Genomic DNA, 25,447 nt, shown 5'->3' with positions numbered 1-25,447 from the left:
ACATGTGGACTCAATGTGTTTTGGGAATCCTTTTTCAGGAGAATATGTGACAGAATCAGTACACTGGAACCCACTCCTGATATTTAATAGAGTCATATAAATCAGTAGGGTAGCCTGGAATTCATAGCATGTGCATGTTGCCCGTGAGGTGCAAATGAGTACACCAAGGTGTAGCCACTACCTCCCTGGTGGAAATTCAGTTACATTCTGTAAACAGCCATTGGTCTTAAACAGCCTTAATCTTAAAACAGAAGGACGAACTTCCCAATAGGGACCCATCCAGACACAACGTAAGTAAAGACAGCCATAAAGACAGCACGATAGTCAAGGTAGTCCGCCATCCATGACCTCTTTGTCTCCCACTCCCTCAACCTCCTAGCGGTCACGGAAACCTGGATCCAAGCCACTGACTCCACCTCTCCTGCAGCATTCACCTATGGAGGCCTCGTCTGGACCCACTCACCCAGACCGAGTGGTCGCAGAGGCGGTGGGGTCGGCATGCTCCTGTCACCGCTGAGCACCTTCCAGGTCCTCCCTAACCCCCCCTCCCTATCCTTCTCCTCCTTCGAGGCCCTCTTCTCTCCCACCCCCCCGAGGTTTGTGGTGATCTATCGGCCTCCTGGATCCGTATCCATCTTCCTGGACGACTTTGCCGCCTGGCTTCCCTTCTTCCTCTCCTCTGAGCTACCAACCATCATCCTCGGGATTTCAATATCCCCATCAATGTCAACAACCCGGCTACTTCCCAACTCCTCCTCCTAACCTCCTCTTTCGCGCTCACATAGTGCACACAGTCCTCCACCCACACCGATGGAAACACCCTGGACCTCGTTTTCTCCCACCTCTGCACCCTCCACAACTTCACTAACACACCCTTCCCCCTCTCTACCCACCACCTCCTCACATTTTCCATCTCCCCCTCCTCTAGCTCCCCCCCCCAAAGCGTCAAACCATCACCAGCCCGTAACCTCCGAAACCTGAACCTGGCCCATCTCCACTCTGCAGCTGACCATCTATACGACAGTATCTTTCCACTGACATGCCCTGACCTGGCCACTACTGCGTACAACGACTCACTGTCAGCTGCCCCAGACTCCCTGACACCCCTAACCATGCGTAACATCAGACCCCGACCACTTCACCCCTGGCAGAACAACCATACAAAATGTCTCAAACAACACAGTCGCACGCTGGAGCAATTATGGCGCAAAATCAGATCCCCTCGAGTTTTCTCCCTCTACACCTACACCACCTCCCTCCATGCCGCCAAGCAAGCATATTTCATAACCCTCATCAACACCCCTTCCACCTATCCTCGCCGGCTCTTCTCCACTTTCAAATCCCTGCTCTCTCCCCCCCACCTCCACTCAGTACCTTACTCACCGCCCACGAGATTGCCAATCATTTCCAAAACAAGATTGACGCAATCCGTAAGGACATTGTCAATTCGCAATCTACCTCTCTACCTAGCCTCCCTCCCTCCATCACCCCCTCAACTCTCCCCTCCTCTGACCTCGCAACTGCACTGCCCCCCACCATACCTAACGCCCCACACACTATAACCTCTCCAACACTCCGTTCCTTCAGCCCTGCTACCACTGAGGAGGTCACTAAGGTCTTCACTGAAGCCCGCCTCACCACTTGCCCCCTGGACCCTATCCCCTCACAACTCCTCCAGTCACCCCCCTCCTCCATCATTTGCTCCCTCACCCACATCTTCAATCTCTCCCTCTTTACTGGTGCATTCCCCTCCCCCCTAAAGCACGCACACATCACCCCCAAACTCAAAAAACCCTCCCTTGACCCCACTGACCTAAACAACCTTAGATCCATCTTTCTGCTGCCATTCACTTCCAAGCTCCTTGAGCGCTTAGCCTACAATTGCCTAAGTGCCCACCTCACTGATAACAACCTCCTTGATCCACCACAGTCTGGCTTCCGTCCCGTACACTCCACCGAAACCGCCCTACTTAAAATCACTAACGACCTGCTAACCTCCAAAGCTAATGGCCACTACTCAGTCCTCCTGTTCCTCGACCTCTCCGCAGCCTTCTACACTGTCGACCACCCCCTCCTCCTTACTAAACTGCACTCCTTTGGCATCAGGGATGCTGCTCTCTCCTGGCTCTCCTCCTACCTATCCCAACGCTCCTTCAGTGTTACCTATAACGCTGCCACCTCCCCCTCTCTCCCCCTCTCTGTTGGAGTCCCCCAAGGCTCTGTCCTCAGACTTCTCCTCTTCTCCATCTACACCTCCTCCCTTGGCAAACTGATACACTCCCACAGCTTCAACTATCACCTCTATGCCGACGACACACAAATTTACCTCTCCACCCCTCGCCTCACCCCCTCTCTCTCCGCCCGTATCACCCACCTCCTGAATAACATATCAGACTGGATGTCACTCCATTTCCTCAAGTTAAACCTGTCCAAAACCAAGCTCCTAGTTTTCCCCCCAGCCCGCGCCCCCCCCCATCCTCTCCATCACGATTAGCAACGCCACCATCAATCCCACCCCACACGCCAAAGTCCTGGGTGTCACCCTGGACTCAAACCTTTCCTTCCAACCTCGTATCCAATCACTATCAAAGTCATGCAGGCTCCATCCCTGCAACATCTCCAAGATACGTACATTCCTCACCCCAGACACTACTAAACAACTCGTACACTCCCTCATTATCTCACTCCTGGATTACTGCAACTCCCTTCTCACTGGCCTACCCAAACAAATGCTATCCCCACTCCAGTCTATCCTGAACTCAGCGGCTAGACTCATCCACCTCACCCACCGCTCCACATCTGCCACCCCCCTCTGCCAATCCCTTCACTGGCTCCCAATTGCCCAACGCATTAAATTCAAATTACTAACTCTGACATACAAAGCCATTCACAATGCTGCCCCAAACTACCTAACTGACCTGATACCCAAATACTACCCTACCCGTGCCCTTCGCTTCTCACAGGACCTTCTACTCTCCAGTTCCCTGGTCTCCTCCTCCCACGCCCGACTGCAGGACTTCTCCAGGACTTCCCCCATCCTCTGGAACTCCCTACCCCAATCCATCAGACTGTCACCTACCCTGCTCACCTTCAGGTGCACCCTGAAAACCCATCTCTTCAGGGAAGCCTACCCCACCCTCACCTAACAACTGATCTCCTCAACTCCTCCTACCACTCCATCCCCCACAGCCACTTCCTCCTGTACCACTATCCCCTCCCTCTTAGAATGTAAGCTCGAAAGAGCAGAGCCCTCGAATCCCTCGTGTATTGTTTTGTACTGTATTGTCTCATGTTTTGTCCCCCTCGCTAATGTACAGCGCTGAGCAAACCCTTTGGTTCTATATAAACACTGTATAATAATAATAATAGTCAAGACACATATATTCCAAGGAGAGGGCTCTTGATAAGTATCAAGAAACAAACTCAGTCTTCATCACTCCAGCTACATGCTAAGATTATGTATACAAGACCATTGGCTGGTACTCATTTTCTCTTCTATATGTCCACACAAAGTGCATGACTACATATTATGTTCATAGTTGTAGCAGATCTATCTAAGCAAAACCGTTTTTATTCCCTCCGTAAAAGAAACATCATCATCATTGTATAATGCATGTAAATTAGCTAGCCATGTATCTCAATCTTGTAGTAAAAAAATATTATAGATAGTGCTTATCACATAATATATCACATCACTGTATGTGATCAGTTCGAAATATTTGTCAGCTACAGCTTCAATGCAGCCTTGAGTCCGTTCTCACATGTCAGAGGATATAGTTGTGATAAGTTAAGAAACCAGCAAGATTATTTTTTGAGAGAATCCAAAAAGGACCACCTCAAAAAGCAGAAGAAAAACAGGGCTGAGTCAGTGTCCAAAGTATAGTGGTTCTGAGCACTAAGACTCTTTATGAGTGATACACACTATGGACCTCTTTATTGTTAAAGATTCACTATACAAGTGGGAACTTTGCACTGTCATATATTATTTCTTTGGACACTGACGGACACTTTAGTTATGAACATTATTTGTTTACATTGCTGTGTAGTGTGTTACGATACATTTTAGGTATTTGGAACCGAACACATGCATTGATGTGTTATATTTTTTGTAAGCAATATGTAGAATTTTTTTTTACTGTAAGATTGATATATATACAGTGCTCAGCATAAATGAGTACATCACTTTTAAAAAGTAATATTTTAATCAATATCTCAGTGAACACAAGAACAATTTCCAAAATGTTTACAAAACTGAGTTTTATAGAACATTTGTTTAGCTCATTATATGAAAGTAAGGTTAATAATATAACTTAGATTACAAAATCTTCAGTTTTACTCAAATTAGTTGATGCATAAATTATCACACCCCACAACAAACAACAAAAACTACATCTAGTATTTTGTATGACCTCCATGATTTGTAAGGACAGCACCAAGTCTTCGAGGCATGGAATGAACAAGTTGGAGACATACCAAGGTGGGCTTTTTAGTGCATGGGCTTTAGGAGAGGCTTCCTTCGTGGACGACACCCATGCATGCCATTCCTCTGCAGTGTACTCCGTGTTCTGTCATGGAAAACAATCACCCCAGTTTGACTTTCTACTTCTTTAAATAACTGCAATGAACTTGCTTGAGGATTTTCTTCAACCCTTCTCATCAGAAGACATTCCTGTCGAGGTGTTAACTTCCATGGACAGCATGGACGTCTCTGTGAGATGATTACAGTTCCATCTTTGTTACATTTTTGTATCACTTTTACTACCGTATTTTGACTGATAAGTAAAGCTTTGCTGATTTTCTTGTAGCATTCATCTATCTTGCGTAAAGAAATTATATTTCTTTCTCAGGCCTTGTGACATTTCTCTTCCATGTAGTGCCATTGCTGACAGCATGAAATGGGAAGGGGTTTTCTTTGTTAAGTTACGCTCTTTTATAATCAACTGTCTGCTGCACACCTGTTTAATGAATAATTAGACTCACCTGTAGTTAAATTCTTGTTAATTAGGATTTTGTTGTCTAAAATGTAGCTTTGCTCCTAAGACTTTCATTGAGGTACTGTTGCTGCATGTAAGGCAGGTTAAATATAGAAGAAAAACATACATTTCACAGCCAAATTTATGCTGCCAGTGTACACTATCACTGTGACTTTCTGTGAACCTACTGCTACGTAACTCCACATACAGCTTGAAGACATCCTCCAAACTTTTTTATTTAATCAATGTTACCCTCAAAGACACATACGAAGCCCTATCCCCACTGTACGGTATTTTTTTGCATTGGTGTATGTTCCTAATGGCAGTTCCCAGATTCTCATGCCTTTTTCTGGAGATTATTTTGTCTAGTAGCCATACATATGGCTAGAATTCAATAGCACCCCCCCTTCCCCATAAACTTTATTGCGGTTTGCTGCTACGTTTACCTAGGCAAATCAAAACCAGGCAGATTCCCCCATCGGAAGACCTGCATAAAATTGTACATACATGAGAAGATTAGAATGACTTCTACTTGTCATTCCTGACTGTAGTAATCTAATCTTAAAGACTTACCTATCCATGCAGATGGCCAATTCTTACAGACATGTGAAGTCTGTGTAATGGCCTAGACATTAGGCACGGTGTAAGAGAAAGTGATAGTAATTGCATTGGTGCAACTTTTTAAACAATTACACCTTCTACTCTAACATAGTTACATGGTTGGTCAGGTTGAAAAAAAACCTTGCATTCCCAGAATCTCAAACTGACAGATGATCCATAAGAAGGGAAAAAAAAGGCATAGTATAATTTATTTCAGGGAAACATTTTTTTTACACAGAATCTGTAGACTGTAAAGCTAAAATAATAAAAGATAATGACAACTACCTTAAGCTCAGTTTCCACCTATAGAAGAACCCCCCCTAATACATTTCACCCATGTGGGGCTTAATTATAGAGGCCTCTATGATTAGGCACCACATAGGCAAAATTGTATGTGAGGGATGAACCAAGCTGAAGCCAATTCTCATCATCTTTATTATCTTAGCTTCACAGTCTGCTGATCCTGCGTGCGGCCGGGCACCATTTTCCTGTAGTCTAAGCTGAGCCTGATGAGTCTTACATTCTGTCCAGCACCAGCATACAGTGTCAGCAGCCACAAGAATCACCTTCTGGAGCATCAGAGTGGTGTTTTCTAGTTTAGCCCACACTTTCTGTCATCTCAAATTACAAAAGTGGTATTTTCAATACAGAACTGTACATCATTTATAATCAGGTTAAAAAATAATGGTCCCATAAAGGAAACTAGGTATAAAAAACTGACAATGAGATGTTCCATGTTTAAGCCAATACTGTATTTCTCGATTGATTGGCACCTGTACATGAGCAGATCGAAAACTTTCTCTGTAGATAATCTGTTCATATATTATCACCTTAAATCACCATACTGTATATCTAAAACTCATTTTTTGGGTGTGCACGTGTGTGGGCAGTTTAAACCCTCTGCCTGGTTTTTAATGTTGTCTGTGTCCCCATTGGAAGCCTTCACCCTATGTTCCCCTAATCACCAAAATAGAAACTGGTGTGAAATTCCAAATGTTACATTTGCCATTGAAACATAAGGTAAGGGGATATTTGCTACTGAGAATACTTGTTATGATGACAGTTAAGAGGGAATGTCTTTGGAAACATTTCATTTAATTTCCTGTCCTGAAGATACAACAGGAAATGAAAATAATGGTCACAGGCAAATAAAACAACCAACCTGTACATTAAAAATATTGGATTTGGACACATTTTAACACTTATACTCTTTATGCATTTTAAGAATGTGTATTTTGGTTGTTTAATATTTATGCAAAAACGTTTTGCAGTCATTAGGATAAGACCTTGCTTTTGTTCATTTCTTCATAATTTGTGATGCTAAATTCTGAATACACGTTATGTGTTATATGAGCTAAAGTCTATACCAGCTAGCACTAGATGTGTACTAATATCACCAAGCTCCATCAGTAAACAAATAAGTACCCTAAAGCTAAATAACTCTCTCAATTAGAAGAAAGTAAACAGAAAAACACAAGAATTTTCAATGATTTCCAGTAATGGTTTGTTAGTTCAACTTTGACTTGCTTTTATGCCATTGCAATAAAACTGAATTTTCAATGGGAGCTGTCAAGTTTAGTTATGACAGAGACATACTAGTTAGAAATTCAGAGTGACTTCTACATTGGCAGTATGATATATCGAATATAGACAAAATTCTTTCAAGTTTCAGCTACAACTCTGCTTAAATAATTTAGTTTTTTTCTTATCAAACTTGCTTGACAGATTTGTTGATAAGCACACTTTTCTTCTAGTGATCAACTTTGTATTTAGTAGTTACAAAAACTATGCAGCTTTTTATTATTAGTAGACAAAATGTAAACTGTTGTATGTACTACATTAATAATTTTTTTGTAAATTAATTTAGCTTTACTAAAGTCTCAAATGGATCTTTAATATTGGATATTCTTAGCACCAATGAAAAAAAATCTTATTTCTACAAAGCATAATACTCTACCACTTGTGATTAGTAAATCAGTCTAAAAATCAAGTGTTTTGGCAAATAGCAAATTTCATTTATCTGAAAGTAAACATGCATATTTGACCTGGTAGCAGAGAATTATAGAATTCATGAATCACAATTGTGTAGACCGCCAGCTGATGTAAAGGCTGTAGATCAGACAGTTTTACGTGCAAATATTGTGGCAATTCAAGCTTTTTCAAATTGATGCTCCTCTTGATTCACCCATAAACCACCACTAAAACTTCAATAAAATATAGTCCTTCGATCATTTAAATTAAGACTTGTAGATCCTTGACAAAATGTTCAGTTTAAAAGAAATTATTATTATTTTATAGCCTGTTTACTTTCTCAACAATCACTATAATAAGGGTAATGCAAAATGTGCCATTGTGACAGGATGAGATGATGCTCAGATGTCCATGGGATATCTTTGATTGCAACAAGCACCCTTTGTCAAAACTTAGTCAAAGAACAGTGCTGACCTGGTTGAAATGTATTTGCTAAAGCCAATTTTACCTTTATGATAATACACGCATAGCTACACTGAGGACTGGATACAATAATCTATGCCTATAAGATATAGGAAAGAAGTAATCACAAGGAAATGTGTGGCTATCTTGACAAAGCAAAGCTATATGCACAGATTGATAAAAACAACTTTGGTCTGAATTGTTTTTGTTTCATGGGTGTGTTGTGTGAAAATGCCCCTATGTACAAACTATTCTCAAGATAACCTCTAATTCAGAGAATAAATGGTATGCACAATCTAACCATTTATTGCTTAATACACAAAGTATATCATTTTGACTCTTGTATATTCAGGTACAATTTTTTTATGAGCACAGCCTGGGATGAGTGGATATCTGTATTAAAATGTTGTGGATCTGGAGGTATGCTCTAGTGCAGGGGTGTCAAACTGGAGGCCCTCCAGCTGTTGGGACGCCAGTCCAATCTTGCCTCTACCTTTCGGAGTCATGCTTGTAACTATCAATCTTGCAATGCCTCATGGGACTTGTAGTTTGCCAACAGCTGGAGGGCTGCCAGTTTGACACCCATGCACTAATGGTTCCCACTGCTCTCTCAGGCAATGAGGAGGGACAGTACCCAGAGAGCAGAGGCTCTTTTTCAAATCTCTGGATCACAATGGGGCTCAGGTAAGTATTAGGGTGGGCTGGGGACTGCTGCACATAGAAGTTTTTTAACATTTAAAAAATGTTGAGCCTTTATAACCACTTTAATAAAGGATGCCTGCTATGTATTCAGATACTGAGTGTTTATTTTCTTGCCCTACATACATACTATGATGGGGGATACGTGTTTTGGAATAGAGCCGTAATTTTGTGGACAGGCCACACAGACCCTGGCTAAGAGTGGTAGAACAATTAGATATAGTGTCGATTAGTCTGATAAGAAATTTAATGCGTGGTTCTGCAGTTCTTTTTAATAGTGTAGCGTGATATACTGTCAAGTACCGTGAACTGCGGGGAGCATTCTGCAGTATGCCACCAGTCCAGGAATGCCTGTCAGCTTATCAACTGAAATTTCTTTGAGGGAGACAGTAGAGAAACCCCAGGGTGTCATGTGAGGCAGAAACACACATCAGGATCCCAATGTCTTGGACAGACAACTGATGTTGTCTGGCCATGCAAGTACCTGTGCATGATACACGTTAAAGAATAAGCTCATCTTTGGAACATGTTACATGTTCCACCCATTTTTATGGTGGTACATGTAACATGTTTCCATAGCTGCAGCCACGCCCTCTGCCCCCCTCCCTTTGACAGATATTACTGGGAGAAGTCTCCCTGTACTATCTGTCAGATTTGAAAACAGCACGACCATGCGGGGCTCCGCCCACACAGCCGCATCAGAGTTCTGTGAATGAGTGCCTACAAGTCCCAACATCCTTAGCGGATATCAGCTTGTAGTTTTCAATGAACTACCATGGCACTGTGGAGCGCTGTGGTAGTTCATTGCCTGCTAAGGATAAGTTCACCTTTTGGACAAAAATAATAAATGCACATTTTTTGTAGGTAAAAAAATGTGCATTTATTATTTTTCTCCAAAGGAGCCTGGAAAGCACTGCACCTGCGACCAGTAGATCGTTGATGCCATGCCTGTCTCCTGCAGACCTGTCAGAATATATGCCTGCCGTACAAGATATACGCCAAGGCCGTAAGGACTTGTAGGCACTCATTCACAGAACTCTGATGCGGCTGTGTGGGCGGAGCCCTGCACAGCTGCGCTGTTTTAAAATCTGACAGATAATACAGGAAACTTCTCCCCGTACTATCTGTCAGAGGGAGAGGGGTCAGTAGGCGCAGCGGGCATGGCTACAGCTATGAGAACATGTTACATATTTCAGAGGTGAACTTATCCTTTAATATTGACCTAGACTCAATATTAGAATGAAAATTAAGGGTAATGGATAGTTTTTTTCCCTGCCCTCTTCATCTTTTTTCCTTTGCTACACCAGACTTGACCACTCAAAGTCATTTAATACACTCTAGACTTCTCTTATCTTGTAGGACATTTTGCCTGCTATAGCTGGTTAACTTCTGACAATAGGTCTGCAATCTCCTATTTTTACTTTTTTATCACCATGGAACCTCTAGTTTCTGTCATACTTTTGTTTTCTGTTGTTCTAATACTGACAATGGTAATGCCTCTCTACATGATTGTATGTACCATGTACATACATGTTCTTGTGCTCTGTACCTTGAGAGCCTTGTCTACTATTGAGCTAATAAAAAATATTGAACAAGAACTGTTGTTACCTCCTTATGAAGTGTGCCAGCAGAAAGAAAATCACAAACATTGGCTAAACGGGGTTGCACACATATTGGCAGATTCATGTGTACCATATTTATTTAGTGGTTCACTGTGTGTTAGCTTTTGGTTTAAAGTCCTTGTTTAAATCCTTCATTACAAGTTTTTGTTTTGAGATTACATTTTATTTTTTAAACTGGATACATTTTACTGAATTGGAATTGTGCAGTTGTGTAGAACCTTTTAATTACAGGTGCATGTGAGTTCCCAGTGTTCCCCAACCATGACTCTAAAGGCAGTGTCTCCTGACAGCATTGTGTATGCTGGTAACATTATGGTAGGGCATTGGAAACCACAATCTAAGTCTGTTTAAAACTTTTAAACAAAGTTTACATTGTCAGACTCATGAATAAAATACATGTGTCTTGCATTGTATTGTTCTACTAAAGTATTGTTAATCAGGTTTTTTTTTAATTACATTAGGTCCAAGTCACAAAAAATGAATGGAAGAATGGGAATCTGCAAGTTAAACCACGTGACTGTATTGTTCAGCTCTCATTGAATACTCATTGGCTGGAAATAAAAGTTAAACCATTTCAACTCTCACTGAATTCAATTGAAGTCAATTATCTTTAAATTATTTAATTTTGAGTATATGAAGAGAACTCTGGCTTGGTAAAAATGATTAGCTTATAAAAATCAGTTTGCTAAAGTATAATAATCTATGTACATAGTTTAGGGCTATCTGACACAAAGGGGGAGATTTACTAAAACTAGAGCACTCAGTGGTGTAGCTTTGCATGGTAGCCAATCGGCTTCTTACTTAAGCTTTTTCAGTTAAGCTTTGACAATAAAATCTTGAAGCTGATTGGTTTCTGTGGAGAGCTGCACCAGATTTTGCACTCTCCCGTTTTAGTAAAGCTCCCCCACAGTGTTTCTGTGAATACAAAACTTCTGCAAAACTCCCCCTTCATGAGCTGTATCATCTCAGCATAAAAGGTAATGAAGGCAATACACCACTGTCACCTGTGCATAACAAACCAATTTCCTAAAAACAATATTAAAAGCTCTGCTACCTGCAATGTTCTTGTGTACAACCATTATTGTTTGCATATTCATTGTTCTTAAAAGAGAGTGATTATACTTTTTTTGCTGAACATGTGTTTTTATAGCTAAATATTACTATATAAAAATTCCCAATATGTATGTTTAAACACTATTTTGTGCATCTGGACTTTTTCAAAAGAACCATTTTGAGATGTATGCTTATCATCATAAACTCTAAATATTAAGCATTACTGAAACACTTGATTAAATAACTTATTGAGTCATAATGTATATCTACCATTCAACTTTATGTCTCATTGGAAGACAAGTATTTATTTTTCACTGCTAGACAATGGACAAATCCTTTCAGGATGCTGTATTTTTTTTTTTTTTTACTAGTTATGTCTAATGCAGAAAGACAGGAATAAGCAGAGTAGAAAGCACCTGTCAGCTCTATTTCCCAGGCTCCTTGATTAGTATGAAACTTTAATAGGCTTCTCACTAACCTGGGCTGAAATGTGCTTATGTCTGGATGTGTGTCTGTCTTTGTATGGAACAGAGTGGGATAGTGCAAGATAGTGTTAATGGATATACATTATTTCATGCAAAGACAAATGATTTTAATAAGCCAGTAGCATTATGGAATGCTCATAGTGCCTGTATGCCAGAGTTCTATTACCATTGTCCCTTGGTTGGACTCCTTTTTGAAAAAGCTATCAATCAGGTGATACATTTTGTTTCTATTCAAAGACCTAAAATTAACTAGGTTACTAAAAGAGCACTAGCTGTTGCATTAGAATTACCACAGTAATTGCATGAGTTTTACTTAATAGGCAGTGATTCCTTTGGCTATGCCTGAGGATACAACAAAATCATTATTTATCCAATATGATTTTATCTTGAGCAATTTTTTAATTTTTATTCAAGATTTTATATTTCTAGTTATCAAACTGTTGTAAGTACATTGACAGTGATCTAAAATGAGTACATGATTTGTGGGATTATTTTACTGAAATTAAACATATTTTGCTATTGCTAGATAATTGCTTAATTTAATCAGGTTTATGAAATAAGTGCAAATGAAAGTTTTTTTTAATGTTGTGTCTGGGTATTAACACTACCCTTTTAATATTTAATTGATGCTTTTTTTACTGAAAACATGTGTTTCCTTCAGTCAAAGCTCTATTTCACAAATCCATGCATTCTAGTATCATGGTATTATATTAAAAACTACAAAATATTTTTGTTTTTTTTGTAGAGACATCATGGTAAAATTATTTCACCTTCCAAAATAACAGAAGAATGTATACAAACATACACTGTATATTCAGACACACACACACACACACACACACACGAATGTGTGCCTGTTTGCTGGGAATTACCATACATTTTCTAGAAGATATACGTACATATATATACAATTTCAATCAAATCTTCAATATTTACAAATGAAAATAAATCTCATGACACCTATTAGTAGAGAGAATCATACCAGGCCTACCGTATGATTATTTTAAGCATTTATTCCCTTATTTGATCTGCTATAGCCAAATACTACAGATGTACAGGGGGCAGTTGTCAATCATATGCAAAGCAGTACTAGAGAAGAATTGTAATTATGCAGGTTTGTAAGCAGGTATCTATATGAGAGTGGATACCATGTTGTTGTTTTTTTTCTTTTTTAACATACGCACTTTTTTATACAACAGTATGCAGCTTGCCACTTTTCAAACTCTAAAATGAGCATGTTATGTCCCCATGTAATGGATTTTCAGACAACAAAAGTAATAGTTCAGCAAGATTCCTGAATTATATTTTATTCTTTTACTTTTTTATTTCCATATGTAGTTTACATAATATAATGCAAAAGATAATATGACCCCACATTTTGCCATTGACTATATCTAAAGCAGTTTTATAGATGAAAATATATACATTATATTCAGGCCTAGAACAGTATTAATGTGTGCCAAGCGGGGCAAGAAAAAGCATTTGTATTGTTATTTCATTATCATTACCTTACTGACACCAACCACATAAAAAAATGCTTAAAGATATCACTTTAATCTACTGCCAGACTAGATTGTAAGTTGTTTTGCATTCGATTCTCAGTCCTTACCCATTTTTGACACTTTTACATGCACAAAGTTTGGTATATAACTTAAGCAAAAGTTGTCTGATAGTTTTCTATCCCATAGTTTTAATCATTGAGCATTTTTGACGGTATAATTAGTGTAATTCTTACTGAAGTTGTATTAATGCCAGTCCAGTTAGTTGGGCAATCAATAAATCAATCAATCAACTAAATATTTTAAATATTTACATACAAACTATCTGTACAAATTATACTTTTGTACATGTGTTCTTAATTTAGCAAGCTTCAACACACTACTCGTAATGTTGAACTTTCAACAACATGTGTGTAGTAGCCATTTTAAAAAACATATTTAAAGTACTATGCTATAAATATTTAAGAAACATGTTTTCCCCTAATGACACATAATACACATCTCATTGGGATAAAGATAACATAAAATCTTGAAGTTTTTACAAAAAAAAAATCCCCATCAACACTAAGTCAGCTTTGCCTTACCTAATTAAATGTGAAACTTCAGTGACACTAATAAGGATTAAAGCAAATTTCAAGGCAGATTCTGAGTATTTCAGTCAAAACCATTAGCCTAGAAGTTGATGGCAGACAGACTATTCCCATACAGTTGCCAGAATTCTACACCCTGACCTCCAGCATGTTAGAAATGAGGCACTGGCACTCGTCACACATCACAAATGCATCAGCAGAGACCGTTTATGAGGGAACAGAAAAGCAAGTCACAATTCTTGTACAATAAATGCTACAAATCCACGACCTTCTGCAAGCTGCAAGTACAACAACAGTACAAACAACGCTGAGAAACACAGCAAGGACGAGTTGCATTATCACCTACCCTACAAAACAGCTATGGAGAAATAAAATCTAATTTGTTGCATACCATTTACTCTCCACAAATAACAACAGATTTCAGCTAGTACAGCACAGCAGAGATGACACACTTACTGTAATGTCCCATAGAGAAGAGTTCCCATCGAGACAGTGGCACTCTTTGCTTTCCACTCACTGACAAGGGTTAACCATCAAGAAGAAATAGCATACCATCTATTAGCAGACAGCCTGCTTAGATAATACATATTTCCACATATGATAAATCCCGGGTAAACCTGTATTTCTATTTAAACACCTTGCGGAGTAAAGCCTAGCACTGCATCTGGTTGCCAAAGCACAATCAATATAGAAGGAGCAGTATTTTATGATTGGAGAAGTTGTTGTGTTTTTGGTGGTGAAATTCATTATTTAGTATCTGAACCCTCAGCATTTCAGTATCATTTATTCATAAAGTCCCTTTTTGCCAGGAGGAAATGGATACAGCTATAGAGAGGGAGAGAGAGTGAGTAAGAGGGAGAGAGAGAGAGAGGGAGAGAAAGAGAGAAGGAATGGGAGCAAAGCGGATTGATGATATTGATCAGGTACCATCTTGAAACAAAGGCTAGGTGCTCTATTTTAGTTGACAACTGTGACAGATAAAAAACAAGCAAGTGAGAGGGAAGGCTAAGGCCTTGAACATCACAAGCTTTAAAGAACGTTTGAAGAAACCATTATGACAAGCAGGTCTAGGCAAGCTGCTGCAAACGATGTATTCAGAAGATTCATTAAAAAATGATGCTTTGTTTGCCTTGTGAATATGAGGGTTCTAGTTTGCGTGCTATACTATCCTGTCAATGAAATTAGATTTTTAGATTGAACAATGTAAAGAAGTTGCAGAAAAAAAAATATTAAAAACAAATAAACACTTCAATTTGTTAGGTCATTTTTTTCTTAAAAGAAATCTCTGTCACAGCTTGAGATATACACAACACTTGGGCACATATGTGGAAGAAAAATAAAGTCGTTTTTCTATATTCAGGCAAGTGACATTACTGTGATATTTTAATCCTGGTGTCTTTTCACAGCAGGAAACATTCCTTATTTAATTCTATTATTTTTATTTATGAATTATTAATTACCAGCATTCAAAATGGTGTTAACCAATGAGGACAGGAATTCTGAATTGGTATAGCATATTAAAGCATTATATAATAATGATACAAAATAATAATAACAACAACAATACTATCTTTAGAATTGGAATTTATTTAATTGGTCTAGTGCACACAAAAATCAAACATTTTAAGTTTTATTAATTTAACTAATTAAAAATAAATGACTTAAAATGGAAATAATTATTAAATATTTTATTATTTCATGCTATAGTGTGATTTTTATTTCATGTCGTAGTATAATTTTAAAAATGGACAATGTATACATTACATTGCTGCCCTTAGTACATTGGAATCTGCCTTGACAACAGCTTCATTAATGAATTGTGTTGCAGTATATGAAGGACCAAGCAAACCTTGCCATAAATAAGAATTGGAAGCAATGTGACTAATGTTGATATGGCCAGTTGCTTCCAACAATCAAATAATATATTAATAATATAATATAATAATAGGGCAGCTAATCCTGAAATTATGTGGAATGCCCAATGTTTGATCACTGATTTTTTTTTTTTTTCTAGAAGGAATGGTTTTCAGTATTCACTTTAAGCAGTAGAAATTAAATGCAGTTGATAGCACAATGTGAAAAGTAGCAACTGGTCTCAATTTTGCTGAGCACCCTGACCCTCATTACTGGGGAACTCCATCTTCCTTATTGTGCAATCCAAGTCTCCTTACTGGCACCCACCATCCTCTGTACCAGGCCCTGAAATAACACATACTTAGTGCAAACTGTGCTGAACACGGTAGTACTGATCCTATCCTTCCCTACAGATTTGGGGGAGTAAACTATTAAGAGCTGGAACAATTTACAGTGTTGCCTCCACATGAATCAGTTGCACTTAATCATGTGATGGGATGGATTACATAGGTTGAGGAAAGTGATAGATGGGGGCACAGTGCATTCACTGTTTCTTAATCACTTTCTTACAGAATAGTTATATGGTCAGGGGCGGACTGACCATTTGGAAACTCGGGCACTGCCTGAGGGCCCTGGGTCAGTAGGGGGCCCCATGAGATGCCCCTGGTACCTTTTTCATAGGCTTTTTTGGGTGTGGGTGAGGACACAGGGGCCCCATGATCCCCTATTGCCCAGGGGCCCCATGAGTTGTCAGTTCGCCCCTGTATATGGTTAAAGCTGTCTTCAAAGACAACCTGTGTATGAGCAGCCTAATCCCCTCTTGCCCCAATAACTATATATTTCGCATAAACAGGAGCTTTAATCTCCTAACTGCATATGTTTTGTCACCAATAATGCAAATATGACCTGTCTCTAGCAAATTAAATGAATAAACTTTTAAATTTAAAGTGGCCATGAGGCTTAATTTAATTAAAATAATACACATTATACTTACCTGCTCTGTGCAGCAATTTTGCACAGAACGACCCTGAACCTCCTCTTCTGGGGTCTCCTGTCAGCGCTCTTCTTCAAGTGCCCCCATAGCAAGTTACCTGAGGGTAGATGTGCAGGCATCATTCGCGCAGTTCGGCCCTGCCCCCGTTCCCTCCTCACAGGATTTGACTGACAGCCGTAGGAGCCAATGGGGCCAAAGGAAGTCTTTGTGATGAAACATGTAGGCCGTGCCCTGACAGGACATTATTTTGGACTTTCTAATCACTATGGGATTAATTTACTAAAGGCAAACAGACTGTTCACTGTGAAAATGTACTTTGCAAGTGAATTTACAATTAGCTTATTGAATGAACTGAAGCTCTGCTGATTTCTATCATCCAACCATATGCAAGCACAAATACTTTTTCCTTCAATGTCTCTGAATTTTCACTACATTCTCTAAGCTAATGGAAAATTCCCTTGCAAAGTACAAATTACCTTGCAAAGTGAACAGCCTATTTGCCTTTTGTAAATCAACCCCTATGTGTTGATATCATATCTTTGGATATAAAGATTTTCTGAGCACTATATTTTCTTTCAGTTTATGTGTTATATGAAACTGTTTGGAGCGATGTTAATGTATGATTATTTACTGTGATTATTTTTGAAGTGATATTAAAAGCAGATTTTTAAAAAATAATAAACATGTCATACTTACCTACTCTGTGTAATGGTTTAGTACATAGAAGCCCTATTCTTCTTTTCTTGGGTCTCCTACCAGTGCACCTGGGCTCCTTCGTGCCAGAGCAAGCAGTTTGCTATGGGGGCACCCAAGCAGGCTAACTCCTGAGCTGCTACTCTGTGTATCCATTCGCACACAAAGCTGTGGCTTGACCTGCCCCCTCTGTCTCCTCATTGGCTCACTGTCTGTGATTGACAGCAGTGGGGGCCAATGAGGAGGGAGAGTCCCCAGAGAGCCTAAGGCTCTCATACACACCGCTGGATTGCGATGGGGCTCAGGTGAGTATTAGGGCAAGCTGTGGGGGAGCAGCACACAGAATGTTTTTTACCTTCATGCATAGAATGCATGAAGATAAAAACAACTTTGAGCCTTTGCAACCTCTTTAATTTTTTTAGGTTTATTTGTTTTTGTGTCACATTGTCAATTTCTGTACTTTTGGTTTGATTTGAACACTTTTGGATAGCACAATGTTTTTTTTTTTAAGGTAAAAAATAAACCTACTTTCATACACACGCACCGTATTTTGGAAGTTAATTCTTCCAATCTTCTAGTCACACACCACATCTCTGTGACAACGCTTGGTCCTGATGTTTCTTCATCCAGGCACAGAGCTCTACAATGTGAGATGGCAGGATGAGTGTTACATGTCCCCCTATACACAAAAGTACCATTTTTTTAATATGGTGCCTTGCAGGAGGCAAGCAGAGGCTATTCTAGTAAGTTAAAACACTTGACAATGCCTAACACCCTGTTAGGGGAGCTGGGGATTGTGTTTATTGGTTGAAGCTTGAAATTTTCCTAAAGAGATAAAAGAGACTATGTAATTTGTTTTTCCATTGATACCAACATAAATAACACCCAGCAATACCCTCCTTTTAAAATAATACACACTGATTACTGTAAGTGGACTAACTGTTGATCTGCTTTGATGTTCTCCACATGACCTTATATTTTTATGAACACCATGTAATGTTATTAAACCTTTGGTGCTTTCTTTCACTGCCACTATGTAAAATAAAAGAAGTGTAGAATATCTAGTGTGTAAAATGACTCTGCAGTTAGCTTTGAAACTAGCAGATTTGAATTAGACTAGAAAAAAGAGCCGTCCTCAGGCACAGAATTTTAATAAATGGCTTTAAAAAAATTTCAAAGTTTGTAGCAGAATGGTGATTTCAGTAACATCGTTTGCAAAAACATTTTTTCTTTCAACCTAATCATAATTATAATGAGAGGAATAAGCATCTTTTACAATGTTTTATTTATTTTTTTGTCATGTAAATGATGGAAACAGAATGTAGGGTGTCACCTAATATATCAGCAAAAGAAAACATTAGTTTAATTCTGACAGTGTGTGGCAGCTATTATTGTAATCCAAATTTAAAAGTAAAATAACACATCCTAGTCTAGTTATCAAAGGCTAAAGTTTATTCCAAAGAAACTTTGTCAACATTTCTTGCCATCAACAGGCTGTCAATGCTTAGTGTGATAAAAGGACACAAAGATGTAACTACCGTACCTCTATTCTACAAAGTGAATCGAATTTACCCATATACATCTTCCCTGCAAGTTTTACAAAATAAGATATTAAATATGAGGGTTATCAAATACATAGCATAAAAAAAGACTACAAACATGATAGTGTGATTCACAGCCTATTAGGTGAAAAAAGTCTCATTGCCTTCTATAAAAGTCAAGGATTCTGAAGTCTGCTTTCTAGGATCAAAATTGGTGGATTAAATAAGTAGCAGTTAAAACCTTCCATTGCCAAGGGCTTTTGCTAAAGGCCGAGTGTTCTTCATTTGATTAACTTGGTGATAAACATAAAAAATATCTGCTAGCCTAGCTGTATTTGACTTCTACCATGAATGTGAAGGATTCGCTACACAATGGGACTATGTAATAAAAAAAAAATTAAAGGTATAGGATACAGTGGTTACTTTTTGAAAAAGTCTTGCAGGACTGAAAGCATAAGAGCTGTTGCTTACTCTATTACATAACCTAACAAAAACTTTTTCACAATCCGGTGGAGCAGTGAATCTTTCATATTCTCATTATCTGTCTGTCAGAAAAGTGATCCAGACCAGTAATGGACAATAGTGGATGAGCAGAAGTGTGGAAATTCACCTAAAGCAGTTTTTGTGACCTTGACCTGTTCTTAAGTTGGTTTCATTATATATCATTATCTTCCTATACTTCTGCTTTATAAAGAAATTATTCAAATATAGATTTAAATTTTCTTAACACTGAATTATTTTTCTTGGAGAATTCTTACCTTGTAATTTCAGGTTGATTGTATGATACAATCATAGGTAATTCCTGTATATCCTTCTTAAAACACACTAGTTAAAAACTTGGGCAATTAAGCCTGACTATCTGGTCAGTCTATGTGTGATTTTGTTTGTACTGTGTTAGCCATTTCAGCAGTGTTTCTGTTCTTTCTTCACGTGTGCCAGATTTCAACAATCTCTGAAGGAAAATAAGGAAGGTGCGTTGAACAACCTGTGCGTTTGTATTTTTGTCTAAAACCCAGCCTTTGTAGTAGTAGTCCCATTAAACATGCTGTAAGAGCAGAAAATAAACTGTTGCTGTGCCAGAAATATAGTGTGCTTCTGCCTTCCTTTTTTTCATGACAACATAGTGTTTTTTTGCTATGAATTCCAAAGCACATGTTGTCAGCTCTTCCTACTTCTTTACTGATGGATTGCATAGAACACAGACCTCTTGTTTTCTTCTCTCCATAACCTTTGTCACAATATATTTATACAGGCAGCCCAACTTCATTGTTGTATTTTTGATTAGCAGGCCAGCAGCTTTAAACATAAAAAGCAGTTCTGGCTTCAACTCACCTTCTCTCTAGTGCCCTCCCTACAGACTCTCCACTCTACAATCCAGCACCAGTCCTCCAATAGGATGAATGATACCCAGCATTACTCAAACTCCTTCCTGTTACTCCGGGGCACCAAAGACTTGCCCCCAAGGGCACATCATAAGGCAATCTTGGACTGATGTAGAAGTCTATAAGAGGGGAAATAGTATACCTTATGTTATGCAAATAAACCAAAGATACCTACAAAAAGATATGTATGTAAGAGGAGGGACTTAAGGCTAAAACATCTGAATTTCTTTGCACATACCTTGTACTAAAAGCTGCAGTTACTTTCAAAGACTACATATTTTGATCCAAACAGCTGGTAGCTGTAGCTTCCTACAAAACTCAATGTAGTACAGCTATCATTATTTGTAGAAAATGTAAGGCCCTTAAAAAAAAATCATGTAATTTTTGTCCAAGGAACTGACAATCTTAGGGTTTTTATAAGTGTTGTCAGTGCTAGAAAAGACATTGCTGCTTTATATCCAAATATTATAATTTCTTTCAAAATTTATTGTAATTATAGTTTTTCATATTCAGAAAAAGGGGCTCAATATTCTCAAAATAATTCCACCTTCAGTTTTTATTTTGTAAAACAAGGTCTTGGTTTTTTTCACTAAAAACTCTAATCTTTTATTAATTTACATTTATATTCAACCTAAAACAGAAAACTCTGCCTGAACAAACACAACCGTGGGCCCAAGAGTTGTGCCTTGATAACCCAGGGCACCAAAAGCTTGCCCCCAGAAGCACATCATTAGACAACCTTAGACTGATGGCATTTGATGACACACAGCCAGAAGAAATGAGAGGAGAAAGAGTACACCTTATGTTATACAAATAAACCAAAGATGCTAGAAAAAGGTATGTAGGTATATAAGTTAGTAAAAAGAATGAGAGGAGGAAATTTAAAAGATAAGTTCACCTTTGCCGAAAAATAATAAATGCTAATTTTTTTGCAGGTAAAAAAATATGCATTTATTATTTTTGACTGAAGGAGCCTGTAAAGCATTTCACCAGTGACCAGCAGATCGCTGGTGCCATGCAGTTCTCCTGCAGACCTGTCATATATCTGCTTGCCCATATGGGATGTACGGGCAAACACATATACTGACAGAAAGAATCAATAAACTACCACGGTGGTTCACAGTACCGTTGTAGTTCATTAAAAACTACAAGCCGGCAGCCACTACGGCTGTTGGGACTTGTAGTTCAGTCATTCACAGAACTCTGTGAATGAATGATGTGGCCATGTGGGTGGAGCCCCGCATGGCGGTGCTGTTTTTACATCTGACAGCTAGTAAGGGGAACTTCTTCCAGTACTTCTGTCACAGGGAGGGGGGGCAGCAGGCAGTGGCTGTAGCATTGGAAACTTGTTACACTCTAAAAATGCGTGTTCCCAAAGGTGAACTAAGCTATAATATTTGAATTGCTAAGGCTGGTTTATAGGTTGGGACGGTTGCCATTTTTTTTGTGTAGTTGGCTAATTTGGATGCAGGGACTCACTGGACGCCTTTGTTGTCATTTTGGTATAGCTGGGTGTCACGTGCGTCCCTGTAAGGAGGGATGGGGTCCTCCAGGCACACCTGCTCTTAACCTATCCATATATACATGTGCTTCTACTATGGAGACTTTGAAAATTTTTGTTAGGTCCACAGTATACAGAGGACCCTTGACGTGGAACTGTGGCTTACACATGTGTTTGCAAATGTGTGCAAACAAAACCCCCTGTTTTTAACCCAAACTGTTAGACAGGGCCAAATTGATTGTTTCATAGGCTGGCTGGTAAGTGTTGATGTGCAATCTTTTGTTTGTTTTGCAGTGTGCATTGCCCTTCCATGTGAACCTTACTGCTAAGGCTGGGTATAGGTTGGGACAGTTGCCATTTTTTGTGCAGTTGGCTAATTTGGATGCAGGGATTCACTGGATTCCTTTGCTGTCATTTTGGTATAGCTGGGCTTCACGTGCATCTCTGTACCTTTACAGAGAAATGGGCTCCTCTAGGCACACCTGCTCTTAACCTATCTATTTATACATGTGCTCCTACTATGGAGGCTTTGGAAATTTTAGTTAGGTCCACAGTATACAGAGGACCCTTGACGTGGGACTGTGGCTTGCGTATGTATTTGCAAATGTGTGCAAACAAAGCGCTCTGTTTTTAATGCAAACTGTTAGACAGGGTCGAATTGGTTGTTTTGCAGGCTGGCTGGCTGGTAAGTGTTGCTGGGAAATCCTTTGTTTGTTTGCGATGTGCATTGCCCTTCCATGTGCACCTTACTGCTTTGGCTGGTTATAAGTTGGGACGATTGCCATATTTTTTGAATATCTGAATTTCTTCAGAAAAAAAGGGGCTCAATTTTTTAAAAATAATTCCATCTTGAGTTTGTACTTTGTAAAAGCAGGCCTTGATTTTTTCACTAAATCGTCAATCCTTTATAACACCGACTTACATTTATATTCAACCTAAAACAGAAAGCTCTGCCCAGCTAAACACAACCATGGGCCCAAGAGGTGTGTCTTGGTACAATCTGATGTTACAATTTTTATTTTTAATTAAATAGTTCAGAAGTCTCACTACTTTAAAACAATACAATAATTTGACCTTTAAAAAAAAAATCAAAACATTTACTACGTGTAATCCTAGACTCCCATCTGTCCTTTCAGCCCCAAATCCAATCACTGTCCAAATCTTGTAGGCTTCACCTCCATAAAATCTCCAAGATTCGTCCGTTCTTAACCTCTGAAACTACTAAGCAACTTATTTACTCCCTTGTTATCTCTCGCCTTGACTATTGTAACTCCCTCCTATTTGGCCTACCTCTTCGCAGGCTATCCCTTCTTCAGTCTATCATGAATGCTGCTGCCAGACTCATCCACCTTACTATCCATTCTATATCTGCCATACCTCTCTACCAATCCCTCCACTGGCTTCCCATTGCCCAACAAATAAAATTAAAAACATTAACAATAACATATAAAACCATTTATAACTCTTCCCCCAATTACATCACCAATCTTGTCTCCAAATATCACCCAAACCGTCCTCTCCGCTCCTTGCATGACCTCCTGCTCTCTAGCTCTCTTGTGTCCTCCTCCCATCTTCATCCCCAGGACTTCTCCAGAACCTCCACCATCCTCTGGAACTCTCTACCCCAATCTATCAGACTATCGCCTACTCTGCCCACTTTTAGGTGATCTCTGAAAACCGATCTCTTCAGGGAATCCTATCATGCCTTCAGCTAAAACCGGAATCTTCTATTCCTATTACCAATCTATCCCCCACAGTTATTACCTTTTGTGCCACCAGCCCCTCCCTCTTAGATTGTAAGCTCCAAGGAGCAGGGCCCTCCTAACCCTCTTGTATTGAACTGTATTGTTGCTGTATTTTCTCCCTTTATATTGTAAAGCACTGAGCAAACTGTTGGTGCTATATAAATCCTGTATAATAATAATAATAATAATAAAAATGAGGAGCTGAACTCTAGTAGCTGAGTTATGTCAAACATAAATTAAACTGGATGTTGATTAATGACAAGCTCACATGCACTCTTCAAAACACTCAAAAGAGATCTGAAAACACTTGGGACCTGTGGATCCATTGTATTTCACTGGATTGCTGAGGTTCAGGAGAAATGACAGGACTTTCTCTATTTCGCTCTCTTTTTTCCCTTTCTCTTTCTTTCTTGATTTCCTTTCCTTGAGGCTTTCCTAATACAGTATAACCTGCCATGTTTTCCTGAAATTGTCACTACTTCATATTTGATGTGATGTATTTCTGCTGTATTTTCAAAGTCATTGAAAATATATATGACTGCGATGTGGATGATGATAATGTGAAATGGTGTGACCAAGCTAGTGCCTATGTAATGTGCACTTCTTGTCTCAGTGAGAAATCATGCCAGTTCTTGTGTACTGTGATATCTTTATTGGAAACATTTCAGTGAACAGATGCAAATACAGAAAAGCCAGACAGATGGCAAAGGACTAGGCACCAGAATAACCTGCAGTCTCCTTTCTGCTGATCTTTTCCTACCAATGACTTACCATGTCGTATTCTGCACTGTGGCAGGGTTTTACTTCATGTCAGAGCCTCTAGCTAGAATAGTCAGCAGAACAGTAGTGGCTTCACTATATCTCACTCCAAATTTCCTAAGATTAGCAATTCCTCTAATTCACACTGCAGATATACAGCCTATGCATCCTCACAAGAAGTGCACTGCTATTTTTCATGAGGAATTCCGGACAAAAGGTACAGGTTCAAAAAATTATTATTTTTAGGGCAGCGCCACAAGATATAAATATAAAACCAATCAAAAAATCACAGCTGCAAACCTAACCTAAAAAAGGTGCATATAATGGTAAATTAAAAAGGTTGCGCTTCACAAACCAAATATAATAGTGACAAAAGTATATAATGTGAAAAATATATAAATAAAGTCCAAATTTGGACTTTATTTATATATTTTTCGCATTATATACTTTTGTCACTATTATATTTGGTTTGTTAAGCGCAACCTTTTTAATTTACCAAAAGGTACAGGTTACTGGAAAACATAAACAATCCGTACAATGATTGACACAATATTCTTCAAAGGACTAGTGTTTTATTGTTTACGAACGATTTATTTGGAAGGTCAAAGTACAAAAAAGACCCCAAAAATTGCAAGACAGAGCTTACAATACAGAAATCAACAATGAGACACCATATAAGACAATGATCAGTGCAAAACAGCTCCAGTGAACATGTCATAAACAGTAAGTCACACTGCTACAATTTAAAATTGTGCAATTTGTGTTCCATTTCAGCATGATTTCAGGTGCGATTTCTGAAGAATTTATTGCTACTTGTGAAGATTTTCAACAATTTATTGCAATTTGCAGTGCAATTTCCATTATATTCTACGTAAGTGAAATCGCAACAAAAATCGCAGAAAAAGTAATGCGAGAATTACTATAGAAATCGCTCTGCAGCAAATCGCACCTGTTAAGACACTGACATTCACGTTCATTAGATGCGATTTCAGGTGCAATTTAAATTCGCAAATCACACCTGAAA

The 25,447-nt window shown here is 38.9% G+C and overlaps 1 long non-coding RNA gene across 1 annotated transcript in view; it reads right to left on the bottom strand.

The window, feature by feature from the left end:
• The window catches only part of LOC149459916 (uncharacterized), a 314,342-nt gene extending 299,724 nt beyond the window's left edge, over positions 1-14,618 (bottom strand). Inside the window, exon 1 of the long non-coding RNA XR_016313178.1 lies at positions 14,411-14,618. This is a non-coding gene — a long non-coding RNA (uncharacterized LOC149459916). The remainder of the gene's footprint in view (positions 1-14,410) is intronic.
• Positions 14,619-25,447: the final 10,829 nt, after the last annotated feature.

This window comes from Staurois parvus, unplaced genomic scaffold, assembly GCF_062004578.1.
Source record: "Staurois parvus isolate SC_StPar_1 unplaced genomic scaffold, SC_StPar_1.0 ptg000243l, whole genome shotgun sequence".
Taxonomy (NCBI): domain Eukaryota; kingdom Metazoa; phylum Chordata; class Amphibia; order Anura; family Ranidae; genus Staurois; species Staurois parvus.
This window is presented reverse-complemented; position numbering and strand designations above follow the sequence as displayed.